We start from the raw sequence: 6,101 nt of genomic DNA, 5'->3' as shown, positions 1-6,101 counted from the left end.
AGTTCCCATCAGGGAACTTGCATGCACCATGCAAACACCCAACACTGTGCTTCTATGATCCATCCTTCCAATGGGTCGGCCTCGCTCCTGGTGCTGCAGGGCCCCTCCTGCAGCAGATCACCGAAGGCAAAGAGAGCTGAGCCTGCCGCTCCCGCCCCTGTGCACCTTGAGGGTGCATCCTGGCTAATTCGCCAACTCCCATAGAAGCAGCACCACAAGCCTTGCAGTGGGCAAGTGGCCTAGACAGGGGCCACACCACTTCACAGTGAGTCCTGCCCCTGGGAGAGGGGAAGATAAGGTACACACCAGTCTGACTGTGGCCCCAGCAGTGGGCTGGGGGCAGACATCAGGTCTGACTGCAGCGCCGCCCACCAACACAAGTTACTCCAGAAAGCACAGGGGAAGAGCCCTGCAGTTCCACGCTACTCCAGGGACTATCCAAAATGACAAAACGGAAGAATTTTCCTCAAAAGAAACTCCAGGAAGTAGCAATAGCTAACAAACCTATCAAAAACGATTTAAGCAATATAGCAGAAAATGAATTTAAAATAATAGTCATAAAATTAATCGCTGGGCTTGAAAAAAGTATAGAGAGCAGAGAATCTATTGCTACAGAGATCAAGGGACTAAGAAACAGTCAGAAGGAGATAAAAAAAATGCTATAAATGAGGTGCAAAATAAAATGGAGGCGACCACAGCTTGGATTGAAGAGGCAGAGGAAAGAATAGGTGAATTAGAAGACAAAATTATGGAAAAAGAGGAAGCTGAGAAAAAGAGAGATAAAAAAATCCAGGAGTATGAGGGGAGAATTAGAGAACTAAGTGATGAAATGAAACGTAATAATACCCATATAATAGGGACTCCAGAGGAGGAAGAGAGAGAGAAAGGGGCTGAAGGTGTACTTCAACAAATCATAGCTGAGAACTTCCCTGATCTGGGGAAGGAAAAAGGCATTGAAATCCAAGAGGCACAGAGAACTCCCTTCAGACATAACTTGAATCAATCTTCTGCACGACATATCATAGTGAAACTGGCAAAATACAAGGATAAAGAGAAAATTCTGGAAGCAGCTAGGGATAAACACACTCTAACATATAAAGGGAGACTGATAAGACTAGTGACGGATCTATCTGTTGAAACTTCGCAGGCCAGAAAGGAATGGCAGGAAATCTTCAATGTGATGAACAGAAAAAAATATGCAGCCGAGAATCCTTTATCCAGGAACTCTGTCATTTAGAATAGAAGGAGAGATAAAGGTCTCCCCAAACAAACAAAAACTAAAGGAATTCATCACTATTAAACCAACCCTACAAGAGATCCTAAGGGGGATCCTGTGAGACAAAGTAACGGAGACATCACTACAAGCATGAAACCTACAGACATCACAATGACTCTAAACCCGTATCTTTCTATAATAACACAATGGAAATGGACTAAATGCACCAACCAAAAGACATAGGGTATCAGAAAGGAAAAAAAAAACAAACAAGACCCATCTATTTGCTATCTACAGGAGACTCATTTTAGACCTGAGGACACTTTCAGATTAAAAGTAAGGGGATGGAGAACTATTTATCATGCTACTGGAAGTCAAAAGAAAGCTGGAGTAGCCATACTCATATCAGACAAACTAGACTTTACTAAAGGCTGTTAACAAGAGATGAAGAAGGGCATTATATAATAATTACAGGGTCTATCCATCAGGAAGAGCTAACAATTATAAATGTCTATGCACCGAATATGGGACCCCCAAATATATAAAACAATAACAAACATAAGCAACCTTATTGATAAGAATGTGGTAATTTCAGGGGACTTTAATACTCCACTTACAACAATGGATAGATCATCTAGACACAGCATCAATAAAGAAACAAGGGCCCTGAATGATACATTGGATCAGATGGACTTGACAGGTATATTTAGAACTCTGCATCCCAAAGCAACTGAATATAGTTTCTTCTCGAGTGCACATGGAACCTTCTCCAAGATAGACCACATGCTGGGTCACAAAACAGCCCTTCATAAGTATAAAAGAATTGAGATCATACCATGCACACTTTCAGACCACAATGCTATAAAGGTTGAAATCAACCACAGAAAAAAGTCTGGAAAACCTCCAAAAGCATGGAGATTAAATAATACCCTACTAAAGAATGAATGGGCCAACAAGGCAATAAAGAAGAAATTAAAAAATATATGGAAACAAATGAAAATGAAAATACAACAATCCAAACGCTGTGGGATGCAGCGAAGGCAGTCCTGAGAGGAAAATACATTGCAATCCAGACCTATCTCAAGAAACAAGAAAAATCACGAATACAAATTTTAACAGCCCACCTAAAGGAAATAGAAGCAGAACAGCAAAGACAGCTTAAATCCAGCAGAAGAAGAGAAATAATAAAGATCAGAGCAGAAATAAACCATACAGACTCTAAAAAAACCTGTAGAGCAGATCAATGAAACCAAGAGTTGGTTTTTTGAAAAAATAAACAAAATTGATAAACCTCTAGCCAGGCTTCTCAAAAAGAAAAGGGAGAGGACCCAAATAGATAAAATCATGAATGAAAATGGAATTATTACAACCAATCACTCAGAAATACAACCAATTATCAAGGAATATTATGAAAAATTACATGCCAAAAAACTGGACTACCTGGAAGAAATGGACAAATTCCTAAGCACCCACAATTTCCAAAACTCAAACAGGAATAAACAGAAAACTTGAACAGACCCATAACCAGTGAAGAAATTGAATCAGTTATCAAAAATCTCCCAATAAATAAGAGTTCGGGACCAGATGGTTTCCCTGGGGAATTATACAAGATATTTAAAGCAGAGATAATGCCTATCCTTCTCAAGCTGTTCCAAAAAATAAAAGGGAAGGAAAACTTCCAGACTCATTCTCTGAAGCCAGAATTACTTTGATTCCTAAACCAGACAGAGACCCATCAAAAAAAGAGAACCATAGGCCAATATCCCTGATGAATATGGATGCAAAAATTCTAAACTAGATACTAGCAAATCGAATTCAATAGCATATAAAAAGGATTATACACCATGATTAAGTGGGATTCATTCCTGGGAAGCAGGGCTGGTTCAACATTCACAAATCAATCAATGTGATACATCACATTAATAAAAGAAAAGAAAAGAACCATATGATCCTGTCAATCGATGCAGAAATAACATTTGACAAAATTCAGCATCCTTTCTTAATAAAGACCCTCGAGAAAGTCAGGACAGAAGGAACATACTTAAACATCATAAAAGCCATTTATGTAAAGCCCACAGCTAATATCATCCTCAATGTGGAAAAACTGAGAACTCCCTGAGTGCAGGAACACAACAGGGATGGCCACTCTCACCCCTGTTGTTTAACATAGTGTTGGTAGTGCTAGCATCAGCAATCAGACAACAAAAGGAAATCAAAGGCATCAAAATTGGCAAAGATGAAGTCAAATTTTCACTTTTTGCCGATGACATGATACTCTACATGGAAAACCCGATAGACTCCACCAAAAGTCTGCTAGAACTGATACAGGAATTCAGCAAAGTTGCAGGATACAAAATCAATGTACAGAAATCAGTTGCATTCTTATACACTAACAATGAAGCAACAGAAAGACAACTAAAGTAACTGATCCCATTAACAATTGCACCAAGAATCAGAAAATACCTAGGAATAAACCTAACCAAAGATGTAAAAGAGCTGTATGCTGAAAACTATAGAAAGCTTATGAAGGAAATTGAAGAAGACATAAAGAAATGGAAAAACATTGCATGCTCATGGATTGGAAGAATAAATATTTTTAAAATGTCAATACTACCCAAAACTATCTACACATTCAATGCCAACCCAATCACAACTGCACCAGCATTCTTCTCAAAACTTGGGGCGCCTGGGTGGCGCAGTCGGTTAAGCGTCCGACTTCAGCCAGGTCACGATCTCGCAGTCCGTGGGTTCGAGCCCCGCGTCGGGCTCTGGGCTGATAGCCTGGAGCCTGTTTCCGATTCTGTGTCTCCCTCTCTCTCTGCCCCTCCCCCGTTCATGCTCTGTCTCTCTCTGTCCCAAAAATAAATAAACGTTGAAAAAAAAATTAAAAAAAAAAAAACTAGAACAAGCAATCCTAAAATTTGTATGGAATCACAAAAGGCCCTGAATAGCCAAAGTAATTTTGAAGAAGAAGACCAAAGCAGGAGGCATCACAATCCCAGACTTTAGCCTCTACTACAAAGCTGTAATCAAGACAGCATGGTATTGGCACAAAAACAGACACATAGGCCAATGGAATAGAATAGAAACCCCAGAACTAGACCCACAAACGTATGGCCAACTAATCTTTGACAAAGCAAGAAAGAATATGCAATGGAAAAAAGACAGTCTCTTTAACAAATGGTGCTGGGAGAAATGGACAGCAACATGTAGAAGGATGAAACTAAACCACTTTCTTACACCATTAACAAAAATAAACTCAAAATGGAAAAAGGCCCTGAATGTGAGACAGGAAACCATCAAAACCCTAGAGGAGAAAGCAGGAAAAGACCTCTCTGACCTCAGCCATAGCAATTTCTTACTTGGCACATCCCCAAAGGCAAGGGAATTAAAAGCAACAATGAACTTTTGGGACCTCATGAAGATAAAAACCTTCTGCATTGCAAAGGAAACAATCAACAAAACTAAAAGGCAACCAACGGAATGGGAAAAGATATTTGCAAATGACATATCAGACAAAGGGATAGTATCCAAAATCTATGAAGAACTCACCAAACTCCACACCCGAAAAACAAAGAATCCAGTGGAGAAATGGGCAGAAAACATGAATAGACACTTCTCTAAAGAAGACATCCAGAATGCCAACAGGCACATGAAAAGATGCTCAACGTCACTCATCATCAGGGAAATACAAATCAAAACCACACTCAGATACCACCTCATGCCAGTCAGAGTGGCTAAAATGAACAAATCAGGAGACTATAGATGTTGGCAAGGATGTGGAGAAATGGGAACCCTCTTGCACTGTTGGTGGGAATGCAAACGGGTGCAGCTGCTCTGGAAAACAGTGTGGAGGTTCCTCAAAAAATTAAAAATAGACCTACCTTATGACCCAGCAATAGCACTGCTAGGAATGTACCCAAGGGATTCAGGAGTGCTGATCCATAGGGCACTCGTACCCCAATGTTTATAGCAGCACTGTCAACAATAGCCAAATTATGGAAAGAGCCTAATGTCCATCAACTGATGAATGGTAAAGAAATTGTGGTTTATATTCACAATGGAATACTACGTGGCAATGAGAAAGAATGAAACATGGCCTTTTGTAGCAACGTGGATGGGACTGGAGAGTGTTATGCTAAGTGAAATAAGGCATACAGGGAAAGACAGATACCATATGTTTTCACTCTTATGTGGATCCCGAGAAACTTAACAGAAGTCCATGGGGGAGGGGAAGAAAAAAAAGAGGTTAGAGAGGGAGAGAGCCAAAGCATAAGAGACTCTTAATAACTGAGAACAAACTGAGGGTTGATGGGGGGTGGGAGGGAGGGGTGGGTGGGTGATGGGTATTGAGGAGGGCACCTGTTGGGATGAGCACTGGGTGTTGTATGGAAACCAATTTGACAATAAATTTCATATTAAAACAGAAAAAACAAGAAACAAAAAACAAACAAAAAAGAAACCAATTTGGCAACAAATTTCATATTTAAATTAATTATTGAATTAATTAATTAAACCCGCATAAAACCCAGGCATCCATGTCCCCCTTGGCCACTGCCTGTGACTTTGTGAATACAGATGTGACTCTTGCATAAGAAAAAAAAAAGAAAGCACAATATGATCTATGTCCACTTGCCTGCTGAGATTGAACAGGCACAAAAGAGAAAACATAGAAGAGGTGGGTACTTAATCATTAAAAAAGGAGAGAAATATTCTGTTACTCTTCAAATTCTCCTACTTCCCCAGCCCCTGAGTTTTGGATACCTGGGAGCTGAGCCAAAGATAGAGTGGTATGGTTGTGCACAACACATAAATGACTGACAAGAGCCAGGTGAACTGCTTCCATGGAGAGAATGGTAGTTCCCATACATGTTAAAAGAACTGT

This window comes from Prionailurus viverrinus, chromosome D1, assembly GCF_022837055.1.
Source record: "Prionailurus viverrinus isolate Anna chromosome D1, UM_Priviv_1.0, whole genome shotgun sequence".
Taxonomy (NCBI): domain Eukaryota; kingdom Metazoa; phylum Chordata; class Mammalia; order Carnivora; family Felidae; genus Prionailurus; species Prionailurus viverrinus.
Note: the sequence above shows the minus strand (reverse complement) of the source record.